Source organism: Sander vitreus, chromosome 10, assembly GCF_031162955.1.
Source record: "Sander vitreus isolate 19-12246 chromosome 10, sanVit1, whole genome shotgun sequence".
Lineage (NCBI taxonomy): Eukaryota > Metazoa > Chordata > Actinopteri > Perciformes > Percidae > Sander > Sander vitreus.
In genome coordinates this window covers 3,566,980-3,588,713 of record NC_135864.1, presented here as the reverse complement: position 1 = coordinate 3,588,713, position 21,734 = coordinate 3,566,980, and the positions used below count along the sequence as shown (strand labels likewise).

The 21,734-nt window shown below is 43.2% G+C and overlaps 1 protein-coding gene across 2 annotated transcripts in view; it reads right to left on the bottom strand.

The window, feature by feature from the left end:
- LOC144524047 (complexin-2-like) overlaps positions 1 to 21,734 on the bottom strand; it is a 76,268-nt gene that overhangs the window by 53,991 nt on the left and 543 nt on the right. The window contains exon 1 of one of the 2 annotated variants that reach the window (XM_078260013.1): positions 4,986 to 5,086. The exons of the other annotated variant lie outside the window; for it this stretch is intronic. The gene's annotated coding sequence lies outside the window, so the exon portion shown is untranslated. Of the gene's footprint in view, positions 1 to 4,985; positions 5,087 to 21,734 lie in introns of those variants that run through there. 2 annotated transcript variants of the gene reach the window in all.

Here is a 21,734-nt window from a genome sequence, read left to right as displayed (position 1 = left end):
CGTCCGAGTTCTTACCTAACCATAAAAACTCTTAATAAACATACAATATTCAGTAATCACACACAATACAGCCTCACTATCAGGACAGTAACCAGAAAGACATAACAATAACCGTAACAGGATCATGGAAATGATGAGAGCTTCCAGTAAAGCGGCCTTTATTGTTTCCTCCAGGCTGAAAAAGAAAACCAGTGATCTGAAAATGTGCAGCAAACACTAAAGTACATATAAGAGCTTCCTGTGCTCACAGGCGTTAGTGGTTTCAAGCACAAAACTGGCCTTTAAAGCAGAGTGTTGTTATTCCCGCCAGTTTAATAGGTTTGCTTATGTATGCACCAGCTGCCAAGGCAAATTCCTTGAAAGTGTTACTTACTTGGCAATAAATCCTTTTCTGATTCTGATTCTGGTTTGTTACCAAGATATCGTAAAAACGTGTCACCAGATTTAGTCAGGTCGAGAGCCAATTAACAAGTGATTAGGTTTTGGGCCAGACCCAAGGATTTTTAAACATTTTTTTTTTTACAAGACACTGCATGTTGGGACCCAACAAGTCCTCCCACCATACGACGGCATTGGTTGTTTATTCCGCCCCAAAGGAGCGTTTTCCCTCCAAACTAAACCAAAACCAGAGAACGCAACGGTTGCATTTACAGTACACGTAATGGTCACAGTTTTAAAGAGCCCCTGTTATGCTTTTTGGGATTTTTTCTGTCTTTTAGTGTGTTATATAGTTTCTTGTGTATGTAATTAATGTATAAAGTACAAAAAACACATTTAACTCCAAATGGAGCTTTCAAAGGCAAGTTTTCTCTGAAACTAATACGTCACCCGTATCGTTGGTCTGATTGGTTGAAGGACTATCCAATTGCGTACAGAGTCATTTGAACTATGCCCGTTGATCACGCCTCTTGTGCAGTAGAAAATACAGAGCAGACTCCCCAGACTAATGTTCAATCTTAAAAGATTGAGCTTGGTCTGCTGATAGCCAGACTAGCTTTCTCCACCACAGACAGCACTTTTTCTCAACTGCCTGAAAACGCCTCACCCACATTCCTGTTTGAAATTCCTCAATTAGTGATGTCACTGATTGAGAAAGCCAGCCCAGTTTTTCACATGTGCCGCCCATTGGTACTGCCTGAGAAAGTACAGCCCGAACAGTGGCTTGTTTGAATTTGGTTGACCAATCACAACCGAGTGGGCCAGCTGACCAATCAGAGCAGACTGGGCTTTTCAGGACTGCAGCGATGGGCAGTATGAGAAACACTACATGTTTTTCAAACATCAAAGCATGTAAACCTATTCTAGTAGACCCCAAAAATACAAATATGATGCTGAAAAGGAGTATAATAGGGGCTTTTTTAACACAGTAACGTATGAAACAGTCCCAGTTTGATTATGTTATAGGCACAAAAGCTACTTGCTTGTAGCAGGCGCATTCCCCAAAAAAACCTTTTTGTCTTTTTGCTTTGGTATGAATGCCGTTTGGCTGATTGGAGCGGCTCATTTTTCATGACAACACAACAAAAAGCACATGTGCTTTTTATAACTAATCACACTGAAATATATCAGCAACCAAAGCAAAGGTATAATCTGCTGCCGTCGCTGCATTGACCTCAGGGAAAAGAAAAGACTTTCCATTTATCAGCAGGGCATGATTTCCCTGCTCTCAATAGAAGAATGTGGCGGCGCACAATCAACAGATGAATAAATCTGAAGCATCGGCGAATCTCGGGCTTTGTGCTCTTGTGCAGGGAGCGCTTTGAGTGACAGCCGCATAGAAATATCTGTCTGTCACCCTGCTGCTGCTGTAAACAGACCTCCATACATGTGAGCCATATCCCTGCACTGATATACGCCATTAGCTCTGGTCAGTCATCCATCACATCCTCTATATTGTGTGAGCTAAACCCTGAGAGGCAACCCATCACTCCTCCTGTTCCACACAGAAGACAGTGTTTTTTTGAGCAAACATGGACAAAGGGCCAAAAGGCATCTTTTTCAGTTACTGGAGCCAGAAAATTCATAATTCGGTGAAAGGGGATGGACAGCGGTGGAATGTAACGAAGTACATTTACTCAAGAACTGTCCTTAAGTTCAAATGTTGAAGTAATTATACCTTACTTTTCTATTCATGCCACTTTCTACTTCTACTCCGCTACACTCATCTGACAGCTTTAGTTACTTTACACATTAAGATTTTTAAGAGGAATTAAGATCACAAAACACATGTAGTTTATAAAATCTGATGATTTATTATAAATTAACCTCGCCAACAATATAACGGCCTACAAGTCCAGCTGAAATGATTAGACTATTAAACACAACTGTTTGGATCATTTCCAGTTTCTGAAATGGGAGGATTTTTCTGCATTGAGTACTTTTACTTTTAATACTTTAAGTACATTTTCCTGATGATACTTACATACTGTTACTTAAGTAACATTCTCAATGCAGGACTTTTACTTTTAACAGAGTATTTTTACAGTGTGGTGTTGGTACTTTTACTTAGATAAAGGATCTGAATACTTCTTCCACCACTGGAAACGGACACACGACCTCGGTCACACACAGGGACACAGAGGGTACAGTAAATACACATTTGTACATGCAGGGGTACAAACTCATTTCAGAGTAGACCTTGTTGTCCTCTTGTTCTGAGTTTTAGGGGGATTTAGTCTTCATTTAGCCTGCTAATCAGTCTGATTTGATATTTTGATTCAGGGGTCTGCAACCAGGTTACCTTTTCATAAGTCTGGATCAACGGAAGTACATTTCTGTGATAAAGTCTGACAGCCAGCAGACTTTGCCCCTCACCTTCCGCTCTCTGTGTGTGTTGCCGTTCTCAAAATCCCTTCGCTACTGCTGGACACAAGAAACTTCGAGTTATCAAGCTACACGCTGAAAATGTCAACTTTAGAAGAACATTTGGGTCGTGCAACAAGGAAGGCCTGCTTGGTTCTTTTGGGGAATGATTGTAAAGATGAACAAAGAATATGTTTACGGCGTTTCCTCTCTAACTGGGACGTTTTGGGACTGATTGGTGGGATTGCTGTGGAGGAAGTACACACGGAGATACACTGGTGAGAGCTAATGAGGTTTAACCATGTATCAGCTAATTTAAATAGCTCACGTTACTGTATTGTGTCAACAGTTAACTTCATTTAATATTGTTTTAATTTTGCGGGGTGCAAATGTTCCACAATAACACGTTCCTTCCCGCAACATGACATCATGACTTCGCGTAAACATACACGCCACTTTTCCAAAAGCCAAGTGGTATAGTAGTATATCTACGCTGTATACAGTGGACGGCAGTCTGCAACGTCACAGCGTAGCCCCGTGGCGTGTTATCGCGAGGCTACGGTTGGGTTTAGGAAATGTCACACGTGGGTTGGGTTTAGGAAAAGAAGAAACGGTTGAAAAGAAGAAACTGTTGGGAAAAAAGAAGAACGGGGTTGGGTTTAGGAAAACAAACGTGGAAAGGAAACATCACACGCAGGACGCGATCCCCGCTCTCCTGGGTGCGGATTTTCGCCCCCTTTCATACAACTCGCTACGGCGTCAATTCACATGCAATCGCATTGTAATGGAAGTCAATGGAGGCCAAATGGCGTCGATAAACACGCTAAAAACCAAGTATGCGTCTTGATAACACGCCAAAAATGGCATACGAATTGGCGTGTCATACATACGCCATTTCATGAGATCAGTCTGCTTCCCGAGACTATTTAGCAGAGCCATCGTCGCTGCGTCAGGAACTTAGCGCCGCCCAATACGACTGTGATTGGTTTAAAGTAATGCAAACAACCCAGAGCATTTATTTCTCCTATCCCAGAATGTATCTGTGGTGTAGCCAGACTTTACTCCCCAGCTAGGTGCAGGTATTTGACTCACCAAAAACCGACATTCCCATTTTTCACTAAATGTATAACAGTCGGGAGCTTCTAATATTTCGGTGAAGAGTTAGAGATGACTTTTCTTCCCTTGTGATTGATTTCAAATAGCTGAGAGATTTAACTTTAACTGAAGCTGCTGGAAATATGTGGACACCAATGCCACGTTGAACACATCCGCTCCGGTTCTCCACCGGAAGAAGAAATGTTCACCAAACTCAAAAATCACCCCATTCTAGAGGGATTTTCCTTTAAATGTGCATTAAAGCTATTCTATAGGTCACTATGGTTCAGTCTCTCTCTGATTGGCTACAAGAAGACGCTTGTATCTCACGCACACCACCTCTCAAACACTAACACTGCACAGAAAGAGACACACACCGCCCCTCTCCCATAAACACAGCTCCCAGTGCATTACACAAAGCTAATCAATGCACTGGCAGCTATAAATAATTCAGCCTCCCTCCACCATCACCATCAGCATCAGCATCCATCAGCAGCCCAGAAGCTGCAGCTGCTGCGCGGGAACTGCCTCATCCTCATCAAAGGTAATCAGTGAAAAGCCCTGTCTCATTATTCGCACCTACAGGCGAGACATATGACGGTGAAAGAGGCATCAGATCCGCCGTCACCTTGGTGGAAAGACGGATTTAACACCGCGCAGGAAGCGAGGGAGAGCGGGTATCATCCGCAGCCGTTTCCGCATGTGGCATGGGAGCATTCAGCCAGGTGAAGCTGCCTGCTCACCGTCTGCCGCCTGGATGTATGTGCGTTTATATCTGCACACACACACACACGCACACGCAGACAGACAGACGCGCACACACACACACAGACAGACAGACAGACAGACAGAGAGACAGACAGACGCACACACAGACAGACGCACGCACCAGGAGTTCACGCCTAAAACCTGTGCGCACCCTCTCACTCACTCACATCTCCATCTTCACACCGCTGAAATAAATGCAAAACATTTCCGCAAAGAAACAAACAAAAAGCACGGAACAATAACCGAGCAGCCCCGCCGCCCCTCCCCAACATGTTTTCTGTCAGATTTCGGCGCCCGGTGTGCGTTTGGTTTTTACTAACCTGATGCGTCTGAATTGACCGAGGCGGCGAAAGGGATCCCGACCAGTCTGCAGCCAAACCTCCGTCTGATGCCCGTCCTATATTCTCTCTCTCTCTCTCTCTCTCTCTCTCTCTCTCTCTCTCTCTCTCTCTCTCTCTCACCACCGCCTCCTGCGCCTCATTACCTCACAGCCTCCACTCTGTACACCGCTCTGTATCCTCCAAGACAGGAGAGAGAGTTGGAGTCCTTCTCTGATTCCAATTAAATTCCATGTTATTTATAGTGTCAAATCATAACAGTATTTATTTAGTTATCACAGGACAAACAGATAGAGTAGGTCTAGACCGCCAAAGAGCAAGCATTTGGTGCGACAGTGGCGAGGATGAACTTCCTTTAGTTTAAACAGGCAGAAACCTCAGACAGACCCTGGCTCTTGGTGGGCCTTCTGCTGCTGCAGTTTGGGACACAGACCTACAGATATACAGAAATATGATTCATAATAATTATAGCAGTTGGTATGGTGAACGGTGGCAATTAAAGTAACAATAAGGACAATAACACTATGACCAAACAACTAATCGATGAATCGAGAAAATAATCTCGAGCTTAGTCGAAAAAGAAAATAATAGTTAGATGCGTCCCTTACTCCTATTTTCCACCGCGCTGTGTTTCGGGGATGTCGCGCCCAGTGGAGAAGAAAGCATGTGACGGTTCAATATAAAACCAAAGGCACAACAAGTCGTTCATCAGCATCCTTTTTACATTTCTTCAGAAACGTGTACAATGTTTCAAACTGAACCAGTGATGGTGTCAAACGGCTAAGAGATATTCCCAAAACAGCATTAGGCCTAAAGGCACTGGTAACTTCCGACAACTCTTCCATAACAAAAGAAGAAAGTAATATCCAACTGTCAGCTCCTCTCATGTCCAAACTGGAGCCAGTCTTATCCTTTCAAGGGGCCAGGGGTTAGATATGTGGGTTAGTGCCTTCTCTTACAAGAAGATGCAAACAGTGAGAACTGATCAGAAATCAGAATTTTAGGCTCACCTTTACAAATCTGTCCCTGTGTTTTCTCAAATTTGGACTTCGTAGATTGACTTAAAGCTACAGTGCGTAGTTTCTGTCGCCCCCCATGAGGAATTCTAAGGAATGACAACACTGTCTAAGCATCCACATAACGCAAGTCTTCGTGATCGTGCACCACGCCCTCGCCCCCCCCTCCTCCACGCAGTTGCTAACAATTGTAATTGTTGAGTCCTGTTTGTCTCCTTAGCTGAACATTGCTGTTGTCCATTCTCCGCGCGAATGTCGCCGGCCGACACCATTTTACAAACATAGCCGTACAAAAATATACAGAGAGAGTTTTGTGGCGCTGATAGGCTTAATTAGCTTTGTATTAGTCTTGCATTGCCAGACCTTCCTCCACAGCGCTGCGGAGGAAGGTCTGGCTAGTCCGCATTCTGGGATGGGAGAAAAACCTGCTCTGGTTTATTGGCATTTCTTTAAATCACAATCGTCTTGGGCGCCGCTAAGCGCCGGACGGGTCCACGGCGCCGCTGCTAAATAGCCTCAGGAAGGAACTTGTTGTCCTCATGAATCCGCCGGAGTTTAGAACGCGGAAGGTGACGGACATCCGGCAGAACTTCCGGCGACACCTGATCAATCCCGGAAGTGAAACATTGTCGATATACACTAGCTTTGTATCAACTCATTTGGCAATGGCTTGGATGTAACATGAGACATTCAATAATATAAAATAGTTGCGCACCGTAGCTTTAAGTTTTGTCACTATTAAATATCAATTGAGGAATAGTGCATGGATGGATCTCTCAGTGTTTCTGCATTAAGTTCAAATAAAGGTGAGTCTATGAAAAAGATGTCTTACTTTCTTAATTGTTTAAAATAGGGGCCGATCACCCAGACTTATAATTATGTGTTGTGTGCAATTTTGTTGGTTAGGGGCAGTCTCCGCATGCAACATGAGCATTCTGCAGTCTGTGTACTTTATGTATGTATGTATGTAAGTATGCATGTATGTTCCTTGTTGTGTTGAACCCTTTTAACATCAGATATTGTTTGTTTGTCCAAGACAAATTTCCTTCTGGATAATAAAAAACTGTCTCATCTTATCTTATAAATACATTAATATCAAACAAATTTCAAAGTGTGGGTGGGGGACCCAACTGGATTTTGAAAAGTGGGTCCCCAGTGGAAATTATGCCCTAGCATTAACGTCAGCAGGGAGTCCTTCCATCAGAAGGAAACCTCGCAGTATCATAACTAATGAGTGTCTGTGCTGCTCTAATTATAAACAAACATGTGGTTCAGGTGCACACACGAGATACCTGAGCCACGCTGTAAAGCCTCCTGGGAGCTGTATTTGTTGAATGATATAACAAAACAATGAGGTGTTTTTTTAATTATCTTAACATATATAATGTTCAGTAATACCAATGTGTTCAGATGTTGCTGCTTATGAGAAAGTTAGTGAAGCGGGAGGAACAGATGGCAGCTGAGAGAAGGGGGCGGGGCTGCAGCTCTTTATAAAGAACAATAATGCTGCTGGTGATGGTGGTGGTGGTGGTGGTGGTGGTGCGTTCAGGTGTCATCGGCTGTCAGAGCAGCCAGCGCAGCTGCCTGACTGTCGCTGCCGGAGGGCTGCTGATGTGGAGCCTGGTGTAACACTAATGCACTCATTGTTAAACTGTCATTACCAGCCTCATTTATCACTGAGCAAACACAACACAACACACACACACACACACACACACACACACACACACACAGAGCAAACAGACAGGACAGGTGCTGTCTGCTGCTCACCACCATGTCACGCCAACAACAGGGCCGAATCAGCGGGATCTAAGCAAACAAGAGTGAAATACACCAAAAGCAACAAGTGCATTAACATTTTATGATGAGAGAGCTAAAAACTTGTATTTGAATGTATTGTTTTATTTATATAATAATAATAATAATAATAATACATTTTATTTAAAGGCGCCTTTCTCGGCATTCAAGGACACTGTACAGGGATACAGCAGCAAAAAATATTTAAAAAAAAAACAAACAAAAAAACAAAATAGAAACAACAGAAAGAGGCAGAGCAATTGACATCAAGTGGAATAGGCAGTTTTAAACAGATGTGTTTTGAGTTGCAATTTGAAATGGGGGAATGAATCAATGTTGATGAGCAGCTGAATGCTCTGCTCCCCGTGGTGGTGAGACGGGCGGAGGGGACATACACGTGTATGGAGGAAGAGGATCTGAGGGAGTGGGACGCTGGAGGAGATCAGACAAATATGGGGGGGACGATGTTGTGGATGGCCTTGAATGTAAACAGGAGGACTTTGAATTGGATATGGAACTGGACCGGGAGCCTGTGGAGCTGTTGGAGGACAGCAGTGATGTGTTGGATGGAGGGGGTTTGAGTTATGATGCAGCTGAATTCTGGACCAGTTGAAGTTTATGGAGGGATTGGTGAGGGAGGCCGAAGAGGAGAGAGTTACAGTAATCCAGACGGGAAGTGACGAGACTGTGGACAAGGAGAGTGGCAGTGTGGGGGGCAAGGGAGGGGCGGAGGCGATTGATGTTTCGTAGGTGGAAGTAGGCAGACCGGGTTATACAGTATATATATATATAATATAATATATATTATTATATATATATATATATATATGTGATTTGCTGGGGGGATGCGTGGGATTTCCCCCTTTCTGGTCTACATATCCCGGCCTCTGCTGAATTATTTTCTCATTCTCATTTCACATTCTCAAATATTGGGGTGGAACGGTTCACAAAATTCACGGTTTGTTTCATATCACAGTTTTCGGTTCAGTTCAGTATGTTTTTGGTACAGACGGGGGGACTTGCTTTCAATAGTTTTCCTCGCCACTGTCGCACAAAATGCTTTGGGGAATTGTTGGGTCTCTGTAAAGTACAGACAGAGGTCTAGACTTATCTATCTGTAAAGTGTCCTGAGATAACGTCTGTTATGATTCAACACTGTGAATAAAATTGAATTGAAATTTTATAATCACACAAAGAAAGCAAAAAACTTCAACCCAAAATACTAAACAAATTGGTTCAAATGTTGGGTTTTGGATAGTCTATATCGACAATGTTTCATTTCCGTGATTGCTCCGGTGCCGCCGTAAATTCCGCTGGCACTCTTTGTGTTGGCATTTTAAACTCCGGAGGACTATGGTTAACTGCTCCTCAGATCTCTGCAGGGTAAATCCAGACAGCTAGCTAGACTATCTGTCCAATCTGAGTTTTCTGTTGCACGACTAAAACTACTCTTGAACGTACACGTTCCACCAAAACAAGTTCCTTTCTGAGACTATTTTGCAGCGGCACCGTGGCTCCGTCCGGCACTTAGCACCGCCCAAGACTATGTGATTGGTTTAAGGAAATGCCAATAAACTAGAGCACGTTTTTCTCCCATCCCAGAATGCTGCGTGGACTAGCCAGACCCTCCTCCGCAGCGCTGTGGAGGAAGATCTGGCAATGTGAGACTAGGTTTTTGGAAGATACAAGGTTTTCACCCAGCATCAGTAATATTCTCCCAGGCTCGGCAGCCATTCTTGCCCTCTGAGGACACAAATCTTAGTTATGGCGCTTACGTCACTGCTCTCGCCTCGCCACAAAAGCCATCCTGTGGGGTCGGAGAGAGGTTACTTATACGCGCCATCACAAGCCCAATTCCACTTCAGAGAAACCTCTCAATTTATGAAATATGTAGGCAGGTCTGATTATTGGCTGGATTAAAAGGCTTAATGTTGCCGTTGTGTGAGATCAGTGTGAATAAGATGATGGCTGCTAATGGCCTTCAGATCAGCTCGCTGTGCATTCAGGCCGAGCTGCTGCTGCCTGCTTTGTCACTCATTTACAGCTCTCGCTTTCTATAGTCATCATAGGGGAGTTCTCACACATTGTCTGCATATTGAAAAGTTAATATTTTATTACACTCATTATTGTGTAGTGCTTAAAGTCCACATTTCTGTGATTTAAGTCTCTCTGATGGTCTCGCCTGAAGGAAGCAGCCTCCCTTTTTTTACAAAACGTTGCTGTTAAATTCAGCTGATTTAAAGTAGGCTATTTAAAATAAAGACACCTTCATTGTATTTTTCAGTCTCACAAACAAAGTTTTCTGAACCATTCAGTCGGTTTCCTTCAGGCCTAACAAACACGTTGCACGCAACGTGCCCAAACTCCTCACAGGACTGACTTGTAGAGCTGGATTTCTGCCTGACGCAGGGGGTTACGGCTGCATCACTGTGGAGGCTGTGGCTATTTACTGGAACAACGCATTCTCATGAACGGGTTCGTATGATACCGTACGAAAATGTATGCACAACAATTAGTTTAATATCCTCCAAAATTACGGCAGCCGGTGACGTGACGACCGGTCACATGACAGTCAAGTTTAGCGGTCTTTACAGTTAAATTTAGCCGAGAAAAGGTGACTGTGAGCCGGGTACAGAGCACCGTGAGGTGACGGTTGTTTCAGCAGCCTTTACAGTTAAGTTCAGCCGACAAAAGGTGACGGTCCTGCGGCAACGGCAGTTAAGTTCAGACACTAAAATGACTAGCAGTGTTGGGTGTAACGCGTGTAATGTAAGTTACAAAGTAACGCGTTACAGTAACGTAACTACTTTTTCGGGTAAAAAATAGTGTAACGCGCTACTACTGAAAACTTGGTAACGAAACGTAGTTCCTTTTTCAATTCGGCGCAACGTTACTTTTCCCAGGGACAGATTTGACAGCGACACCGCCTTCTCAGCTGCGCGCTCACAAGCTCCACACGGGACGTGACAGAGGCTGGGAGCAGAGTGATCATGGCAAGCGAGAAGCAGCCAAAGCTAACTTTTGAGAGCGTTTTAAGCTTCGTGGCTTTTTGCTAGACGCCGCTCTGAGCCAGGCAGACACAAAGCTGACAACCTGCGGTGGAGATGGTGTCATACATACACGCAGCGGAACGCTGTGGACTTGTGGGTAACTAAGTAAAGTAACGGATTACTTGTTTAAGAAGTAACGAGTAAACACTACTTTTTAAAAATAACTTCCCCAACACTGATGACTAGTTAGGATAAGAAAAAAAGATTGCGGTTTGGTTTAAAACACCGGTCCCCTTAAGTAGTACTCCCGGGACATGAACACCTGTTTCCTGGGTGAAAGTCTTGTGCTTTCCCCTTAACTTTTTCCGGTACATGAACTCCCCTCCCCTGCTTGAAAGCCCTGTGTTTTAGGGTGCATACGTTAATAAATGCATGGTGAATGGAAACCCTGGCGTTGACTCAACTGGTGTCAGCGTGGAATGAGAAGCAGTAAGCAGATGGGGTTAGGGTTAGGGTCACCTGGGCAGTGATGGCCGGTCGCCGGTTCAATCCCCAGACCGGCAGGATAAAATCTGGGTGGGGAAAGTGAATGCGCATCGCTTGTCCCTCCCTCATTACCACCACTGAGGTGCCCTTGAGCAAGGCCCTTAACCCCAACCCCCCTCCAGTGGAGCTGCTCATTGGCCAGCAGATCAGACTGTGGTTCCAGGTGTGAATGTGGAACTGTGTGAATGTGATCAGGTCGTCGTTGCAGATGACAAGTTATTCTCAATCGACTTTAAAGGTTAAAAAAAAAAATAATTATTCAAACATAAATTGTGTGCGTTAATGACAATCAAAACATTAAAGTAAATCACTTACAGAATGCACACATGCAGGTGTGTTTGATTTTAACGTCCCTGCCTCAGGTGGGGTCAGGTGGCCTCTGCTTGGGGACTTTTAACATGTGGAACACATACGAATTAAAGTCCATTACTTTTCGCTAGCTATATGTACGAATGGTTCATGAGAACAGCCTGACTGGAAGCGGTACAGAACACTGCAGACCATGTACGAGCCAAGCTCAAAAAGTATGGGTAGCCTACAAAAGAAGTCCTATTTGTCTTTACCCAACCATCCGATATCTTCTGGGGATTGAACGCGTGCCATTCTCCCCCTTCGTTTTAATGATCTGCAGTATAACAACACAAAGTGTAATAACTTATGTTTTATAGAGTGTAAAAGAAACATGCTGCCTCTGACGAACAGCTCAGCCTCACTTCAGAAAACGTAATCAGCGAGAAAATGCAGCTCAAGATTAGCTCCATATTAATCAATGAATCAGCGTGCATGTGTAATGTTGTCGGGTGGAGAAAGGCGACTTTCAGTTGGTTTAGTTTGGGGTTGATATCAGACAACAGAGCAGCCATTAAATGACATTTAAGACAATAATTATACCTTATAATTATATTTCATGTCATTATTTCTCTGACATGTTCTCACTTTCCGACTTCAAGATGCTGAAAATATGTGTTATTTATAAATTATATAATAGACTGAATGTTATCCTTGGACGAAAACATATCAGACAGAACCGTCTCATGCTTAAACAAAATGTCCTCTGAAACAGCTATAAAAATGTACAGAAATGAAGCAAATGGACGGGTGGGTCTGATTATCTCTCTGCACGCAGCTGCCTTCCCTTAAAACACACACACACACACACACACACACACACACACACAGTCCAGTATGTTTTCACGCACAAGGTGGCTGAAGGCTGTTCCATGACAAAAACAGGATGTAATACATGAGGATGTAATTGCATTAAGCCATGATGCCTTTGAATAGCAATGTCCTGCCAGACAAGACGCTAATTAATGTGATTTGGGTCTGTTAGTGTCCAGAGTGCGTTTGGTCTTCAGGTCGGAACTGTCCGCAGGCTGAGCCTTAATCTCAGTAAGTTACCGAGAAGTTAGAAGACACGCTTTATGGTGTTTTCTCAGATAAAAAGGAAAAGCAGACGCTGATGTTTGTTGTTGCTGCATTTCGACCCGAACACATCTAAAGTCCATCTAAAGTCCCGACACAGACAGACATACACAGACAGACAGACAGACAGACAGACATACACAGACAGACATACACAGACAGACAGACAGACAGACAGACAGACATACACAGACAGACATACACAGACAGACAGACAGACACATACAGAGATTTCCTGATTTATTAGAGAGATGAAAGGAAATCATTTCCAACCAAATTGAACACTGAACATAAAAGGCACCACGAAAAAAAGAATAACAGCTACATTTTAAAGTGCAGTTTTCTACTCGTATTTTCTTTCAACTGAAGAGTAAATAACTAAAAGTTATTATACATTATGCAACCCTTTGTTCTTATGATGGTGTTGCTTCTTTTTCTGTGTATTCTTTGACTTTGTCAATGATCCCTAGAGTATAAATAAAGGTTGAATGAATGAATGAATATTACGTATTATTATGTATTATGTTTGTCCCCCCTCTAACATTTGCTCGTGCACACAGAAACGTCAACAGGACATCAGATACAATCTTTTCATTAAATGCCCACGTAAACACATTTGCGATAGTCGTCAATTGGATTGAACCCATTCAGGAGAGACATTGGCTCGTGTGATCGCAGCCACTACTTGCTATAAATAAAATCACTCTTGAAGAAAATCTCATCATGTCTCTGATGGCGAGAGAGGTTTTTCTTTCCCCCAGCAGCGGCAGCGTGGACCAGATGTCGCCTCGAAACACATCAAGTTCGATCACGGTGAATAATTCATACACAGATGATACTGTGCATGATTTCTGATGTGTTTCGTGCTCCATCTGTCCACATGCCGCCTCCCCAAAAGACACTTTATCATGTTTTCATGCTGCAAAATCAACAGTACTTCAGTACCCACCCATCACAGAGTAAACAGTTTATTTGGCTCATGTCTCAAGAAGAAATGAGTTTGAGAAAGAATGTCCTCCCCGTAGTATTTTGATTTTGAGTGGCCAGCATTAACCTTTTATTTGGTTTACTGAGAACATGTTAGGTTTAAATCTGGTTAGTGAGGTGCAAGGATGTGTATTTGTGTATCGTGTTCTGGATATACTTTTGCAGTATATGCTAAGGTGCAGAATACGTCCTGTATCTCAGAGATGCAAAGACGATTTGCCTTGTATCTCGTATGTTTGTGGTTTGGTATGAATAGCTGGGAAATATTTGTGAGTTCAATCCAACAATGTGTAGCTGATGGTACTGGTACTTTAAAGTACATAAAGTGTTAAACAATGACATCCCACCACATAGTTTTTAAGTTATAAAGAAGCTTGAAAAGGAAAACTCCATGCTCAAGGTCTATTTAGTAGCTTTGTTGGACCTTTCAATTGTAAAGCACGTGGTTGCTTTTATTTTGAAAAGCCAACAAAAAGACACAAGAAAACAATTAATTGCAGACAGCCTTCTTCTCTATCTCCTTCCTTGTTCTGTCTTTCTTTCTTTAGCTTCTTTCCTCAGCCCCCTAATTTTTGGTTCTTTCTTCCTCTGCCTTCTATACTTCCTCTTCGCTTTCTTCTTCTCTCTCTCTCTCTCTCTCTCTCTCTCTCTCCCCCAAGTTCTCTTTTTCTTCTTTCCCTTATTTCTCCCTTATCTATAACTTCTCTGCTTCCTTCCTAAAGCACCTTCCTTTCTTTACCCCTCTCTTTTTATGCTTTCGCTCTTTTCCTAATCCTCAGTTTCTCTCGACCCAGCCCTCATCCCTGCGTTATCCTTCCTTTCTTCCTCCTCCCGCCACAGTAAAAGTCATAAAGCCCTGAAAACATAGCCAAAGCACAGTGGGGCTGTCTGATGGATTACATCTCAGTCCAAGAGTTTTACAGTAGATCTCGTCACACAAAAATCAATCAGATAAACTTGGAGAGGTGTCTCATTCTCTCTGTGGTTTGTGACTCGCATACTGGGTAACGTAGGCGATCACTAGCCGGGAAGGGGAAATGAGCTTTCGAGAAACTAATTACAACCCTTCACCCAACCACAAATGATGACAAAGACAGAGGGAGAGGATTTGAAAGACCCAAAAAGCGTCACACTCTGCATTAAGACCCCCGGTTTCATCTTAAATTATCTCCGTAGCATCTGCTCCCAGTCAGGTTCGCTAAAGCAGCTTCTATATTCATGTTCACTATTTTTGGTCCCTTTCCTCCTCCTCCTCCTCCTCTTCTTCCTCTTCCGCTACCGTAATGTGTAACCGCTCCGATTAGTCCATTAGTCACAGAAACGAGTCCAGTTTATCATCGGTGAACGAGCCATCGCACCGGCTTCGCTAAACCATCCATCATTGTTGTTAAGTCGCATTACTTGTTGAAAATAGTTCAGAGAAGAAAAGATAAGATTAATTGCTGCAGCATCCTTCTTTCATTGGTAAAACCAGAGAAAGAGGAAGGGCAGCGGTCTAGCTGAACAACTTGTACCATTTGTTGATTGTGAAGGAATACATAATGGAGAGACATCAGGTGAAAGTAGGAGGAATCCCTTGTTTGATCAGACTGATTCTAGATAAGGTCCAGGAATTTTGGACTGGGATACATGATAACCAGGACTTTAAATTCACTTGTTTGATCACCAGCCAACCCGGCTAGTAGATTCTTAACCCTGGTGTTGTCTTCGGGTCAAATTTGACCCGTTTTTCAAAATGTCTATATCAGAAATATGGGTTTCCTTTTAACTACCTCATTCTATTACCCAAAAATAACATGGATGATTCCACACATCGCGCTTTGCAAGTACAACAAAAGATAGGATCTCTACTTTCATTGCCTTTGGGTGTTTTATTAAAAAAATAGTAGTAAATGTAAAACTGGTAATAAGTTGGTGTTAGTGGTGTTTATACATGGTAGTGAAAAGAAGCATTAAACGTCAAAAAAAGAGCCAAAAACATTGAAAAAAAGAGACAAAAATGTCACGTAGCCGACGGTTGTACTACACGTCACAACATAAGTGTTCATGGAAGATGTAGGATTAGTACTACAAGCAGTGTTGCCAGGTAAAGATTACGTTTCCAAGCCAAACACACACAAAACCGCCCAAATTTCTTGCCGGAAAACAGACCAAATCTGGCAACATTTTTGAGGCCGGCCGATTCAAACAGATGTTTGCTTTATTCATCACCGGCCCATTGTAACTTTACAATGTTACCCGCCAAAATTCATTTTTACCCGCGTTTGGGGGGTTGGCAGGTGTTTAAAGCCCTGATGATAACCTATGTCTAATTGCAGGGTTCCATTCAGCCCAGGATTATTTATTCTGGGAGATGAGTCAATCATAAGCGGGATGGATAAGACACGTTTTGGGAATATCCGGTAAGAAGTCGACAGCGGAAAACAGTGATCAGTCATGTGAGTTAAATGTTCGCTACGTCACAACTTATTTGGCAAAAGGATGTTATCATATCCTATTTAGACCATCAACTATTTTTTCACAAAAGGTAACAACCGGCTCAAGCAAGCATAGAAACGTTCTTTGCACAGTTGAATTCACACACTTTTCTAAATTCTCAAATTTCAAATTCAAAATGTGCATAACAATTTAAATGAATGGAAAAAGCTTCCGCGACTCAAAATACGAAATAGTTTCTGACTCCTCAAATATGAGCATTTGCTGCTTTTTTTCTGCTTTACAGTTTATATCATTGTACATTGGATATATTTTCAGCTTTGGACTATTAATGAGACAAAAGCAATTTGAAGAACTGCAAAGAATTTTCCACAATATTCTGACATTTTACAGACTCAACTATTACTCACTTAATGATTGACACATTAACCGATGATGAAATGAATACAGAGTGAATGAAATAAACTACATGACCAGAGCATCTGTTTTTAATCAGTCGGGTGAGAGGAAGAAATAAAAAAGAAGAATGTACTGTCCATAAGATGGATGCTGCTGTCCACACCTCTCTCCCTCTCTCTATCATCCGTCCCTTTTTACTTTCTACAGCTCTCTCCTCTGCTCGTGTGTCGGTTAACGCGTGTCTGTCCTCGTGCTTCTTGTCTTCATCCGGAGGATTTGGCTCAGCGAGCCGAGCGTCAGCAGTTCACTGCCTCTCCAGAAAGAAAAGTCCTGACTTCTGCACTTCTAGTTAAAGCAGTAATCTGTGTCCTCGCCGCTGATTCCCCGAGGTCAAAACCACAAATTAGAAACCTGAACGTCTTGTATTGTTGTCGGTGATTAACTCACGCAGTGGAGAGAACCTGCTGCTGTAGCCTTTATTTATCCAGGGGGGGGTTTGCTGAGGCGCACACATGCTGCTTTCTATACAGTTTATCCAGGCAGAGAGAAATATGTGTTTTTATGTCTCTTCTCTACCTCCATTTTTTTCTGGAAAACTAGACTGAGCTACAGCTCTTGTTCCTTCACATTCACACTGGTCAGATAGAGTAGAGTTCACTTCGCGGCCAAAACAACATACTTTCACCCAGGAAACGCTCGTTCGTACCTTGGGAGAGTTTTACCACGATCTTTTTCCTAAACTTAACTAGTTGTTTTGGTGCCTAAACTTAACTGTCATCGCTGCATAACGCTCACTTTTTCTGGCTAAACTCAACTACCACAGCCCCTGAAAGGACCGTCATCTGGCGGTGCCTGTAGCCGACTCACAGTCACATATTGGCGGCTGAACAACTGCCGCTGGTAGCCGCCGTCTCGGAGCTCTGTAGCGGCTAAATACAACCAGCAACTGCCGCTCAGATTTAATCGTTCTATGGCACTATGTTCACAGCGCTTTACTAAGTTTAAAATACTTCTATTTGAGGTATATTTTTATACGGACTAATGGTGAAGGAGCATTGATCCCTTTGAGGGGGGGATACATGTAGTCCCCACCAGGGATAAAAAATAATAATAATTCAGCAGAGGCAGGGACACGTAGACCAGAAAGGGGGTAGACAACGGGTTATAAAATAATCCTTTGACTAGCTTAAATCTGATGTTTTTAGCTAGCTACAGGCACTTTGTTAGCATGTCAGCGCTTGGTTGGCGCCAATTGGTTTCCCCTCCAGTGGCCGTGGCTTTCAGACTATGACGCGATGCGCTCTGTCTCTATAATCAAGTAAGGTGAATTTATGCTTGACATAAAGAGGGTTACAGGAGTCCTGCCGTAGACACTTGGAATGTACAACTAGCCTATAAATCAAGCTGTACATTTATGCATTTTAATAGTTATTTTGCATTTATATACAAAAAGTGGGAAAAAGGGTTAAAAATCTACATTCGCTGAATGAAGACCGTGAGATATTTGAAATCTCTGAGAGCTTTTAAGAAGTCCTTTGAGTTAAGATTAATATGATACGTGTTTTTCCCAAATGTCAAGAATAAACCTCCATACGCAATTATTTTTTTGTAGTGCAGCCGCCAAAATACTTTCTGATGCAAACGGACAGAAGAAGCCTTAAGATTTCTGGTAATAACAGGGTTTTTCAAAAGTAGCCACTGGTTTATCTGCCCAAAGAACAAACTATCTAGGCTCATACATACAATTAAAGCTGCAAGCAGCGATGGATGGGCCCCCGGGAGTCTCTGCTGAGTTCATTAATACCTCAAATAAGACTAAGAAAGGGGGCGTGGCTTAAGCATAGGGGGGGCGGGACAAACCATCACCAAAGAATAGGGAACTATCTGCAGAGTTCAATGATACCTCACACAAGGGTCTACCTTAAACGGTTAAAATGTTATGAAAGGGGCGTGGCTTAAGCATAGGGGGCGGGCCAAACCATCACCAATCAAAAACAAACTTTCTGCTGAGTTCAATGACACCTCACACAAGACTCTACCTTAAATGGTTAAAATGTTATGAAAGGGGTGTGGTCTGTGTATATGGGCGTGGTTAAAGTATAGGGGGCGGCTCAGTATCACATGTAGACCACACATAAGTTTCATGTTTGTCATATAAGGCTTATTTCCTGTTGCCAGCGGGGGGCGCTATGACCAAAAGTCAATATTGGCCTGTATATATCCTCAGGCCTGGACTGTTGTTGATTGTGGGAAATTTCAAGCAGATATGACAATGTACACTGTAGTTACAGCCACTTTCTCGGTCACTGCTAAACACTCAAAATGGCCGCCACGCCACGCCCACATTGTTGTGACGAAAAGTTTTTCTTTGAAGAACTTTTCATCTTTAAGGTGTTGAGATGGTACAGACCAAATTTGTCCATCGGATGAAATCTCTAGGAGGAGTTCGTTAAAGTATAGCACCTTGACTTTTAGGCCTACTTCTTGTTGCCACTAGGGGGCGCTATGACTTTGAGTCAATTTTATCCGGTAAATGTCCTCAGAGTTAGTGTTATGAATCCTGAAAAGTTTCGAGCCAATTGGACAATGTACACTCAAGTTACACCCACTTCCCGTTTTGATGGCGAAACGCACAAAATGGCCGCCCCGCCACGGCCACGCCCTATGACGACATTTTTTTCTTTTAACAACTTTTCATTTCTAAGGTCTTAAGATGGCACAGACCAAATTTGAAGTTGATCAGATGAAATCTCTAGGAGGGGTTCGTTAAAGTACGACATGTGGAAATGGCCAAAATCGCACTTTCAATTCAAAATGGCGGCCTTCCTGTTGGGTTTAGGCTATGGCTCCAATGACGTTTTCTGTGCGTCTTGACATGATACATATGTGTACCAAGTTTCGTGAGTCTACGTTAAACGTACTGCAGAGGCCCAATTTATATAATTTTGAAGGGGGCGCTAGCGAGCCATTTTTGCACGCCTATTCCCGAAACCCTTACAATACGTACATTTTCACCAGACTTGATGCGACCGCCAAATTTGGTGAGTTTTTGAATATGTTAAGCCCCTCAAAAAAGCAATTAATTTGCCGGGAGAAAGAAAGAAAGAAAGAAAGAATAATTCCTTCAGTTTCAATAGGGCCTTCGCCGCTGTCGGCGCCCGGGCCCTAATAATATAAAATGAGAGGCAAAACTAAAATGTATACTTTATGGAAAACAATGCAAATCCTTTTAATGGCAATCCTTTTTCTCCCATATGGAGTTAGTTAGCTGTCAGATGTTAGCTTTCATAGTCATAAAACCTCAATATTAACTTCCAAAGCCTCTTTTTGGCTCAAGCTGGATGCACAAGAGAGAAACTTTTGCTATTTAAGTGCATAAATTATTCATGTGAATGAAAGAAAGAAGCAAGAGAAAAATGGTTTGTACATCCTGAAAATTTCCTGAAAATTAACCATCAAATACACCACAGATCCCATTTAAAAAAAAATCAATAATTTTAATCATTAACCATAAACTGCCTCGGGAGGCCTGTGTGAAATGTAGACGAGGCTCAGATCCGGTTTCAGCTTCATGTGCTCTGTATCTGCAGTCATGAATGAGGTAATCAATTAGCTAGATTAGATAAAGAAGATGAAAGTTAACACCCAGTGTTTTCACATGAGGTAATGCTGCACACATGCAAACACTGCACAGCAATAATGAGGCTTGAATTTCGGCTGCTCTTACCGTGCAGATCCACCTGGCCGTGAGACATTTCTGTCGCGCCGCGCTCCACTTTATTCCTATGGGTGACGTCAAGCGACTTTAACGCGCCCGGGAAGGCGGCACTGCATTTGAAAAAATGCTGCGTGTCAAAAAGCTGGCCGATGCCCATCTTTATGCAAATGAATCCGTTGAACGCGACTATCCAATAGAAGTAGAGCACAGGGGAGACTGGGGGAAATCTCTCGCGGGTCCTTTGTTCCTCGACGTCCACCAACGTACAAATGAGGGGAGGCGTCGTGACACCACGCTTCAGTTGTGTCGCAAAACTGGATCCGTAGCATTAGGGCCCTATCTTGCACCCGGCACAGCGCAGCGCAAAACCTGACGCAAGTGTATTTCGTAGTTTAAGACCGACACAAGGGACAGGGAGGTGTGTTCAGGTGCATTCTGGGCGTATTGCTATCTTGAGGCAGCGGGAAGTGATCGTGCCATTGACCAACAAAAACCTGGTATAAAGTCAATAATGCAGCATTTCATTGTTATTCTAATAATCGTGCACAGCACGAGCACACTATGCTTGTTACACACACAGGGAGGCGCAGCAGCACACACACACACGCAGAAGATTAAAAATAAATATATTAAAGGTGCTCTGAGCGATGTTGGGTGACGTCACTTCTTGTTGACGTTCAAAGTATCTTCAAACAAAACGAGGCCAGCTCGCCCCTGCCTCCTCCTCATCCCGTCCCCTCCCCCTCCCTTCCGTGCTGCCGCGCACTAACCCCCCCACCCCCACCCCCAAATCCTTCTTGTCTGTTATTGGCTGGAACACTGTTTGTTATGTTTGGTGGTGCAGGTTGGCGCAGTTTGTTTTTGTTGCTGTTTGTGGAGCCTGGGCTGTCTACAGAGACCGTGTTTCTTTTACAGTGTGTTCAGGGGACAGGCAGCTAGCAGATAGTGAGGAGATGTTTGCTGTATGTGACCAAAAATGTTGTAGCCTAAAAAACACGTGCTCGTGTGCTTTCACTTCACGCATGAGCAGATCAGTTTCTTCTCCTGAAAATATCTCCTTCCTGCTCAGCAACTCCGCCATCATGATAGCAATGCTCCAAGGTCCAAACGCGCCTGGCTTTTAAAGGGAATGGGAGATGACACTCTGATGGGTTTATTGCATGTTACGCCCAAAACACACCTATGATTAATTAAGACGCTAAGTACAACCCTTTTGAACCAATGCGCATGGTGCACTGACCCGTTTTTCTGCCGTTAAACTAGCAACAGTGGATTCGTACACGCCCTAAACGCACCTGCGCCAGGCGCTTCACACCGTACGCTTAGATCGTTAAAACAGGGCCCTTAGTCTTTCAAAAGAATGAAGACTTTTCCGTTTAACGCTGCTTCCTATTTACTCAAGTAGGCTTATTATTCA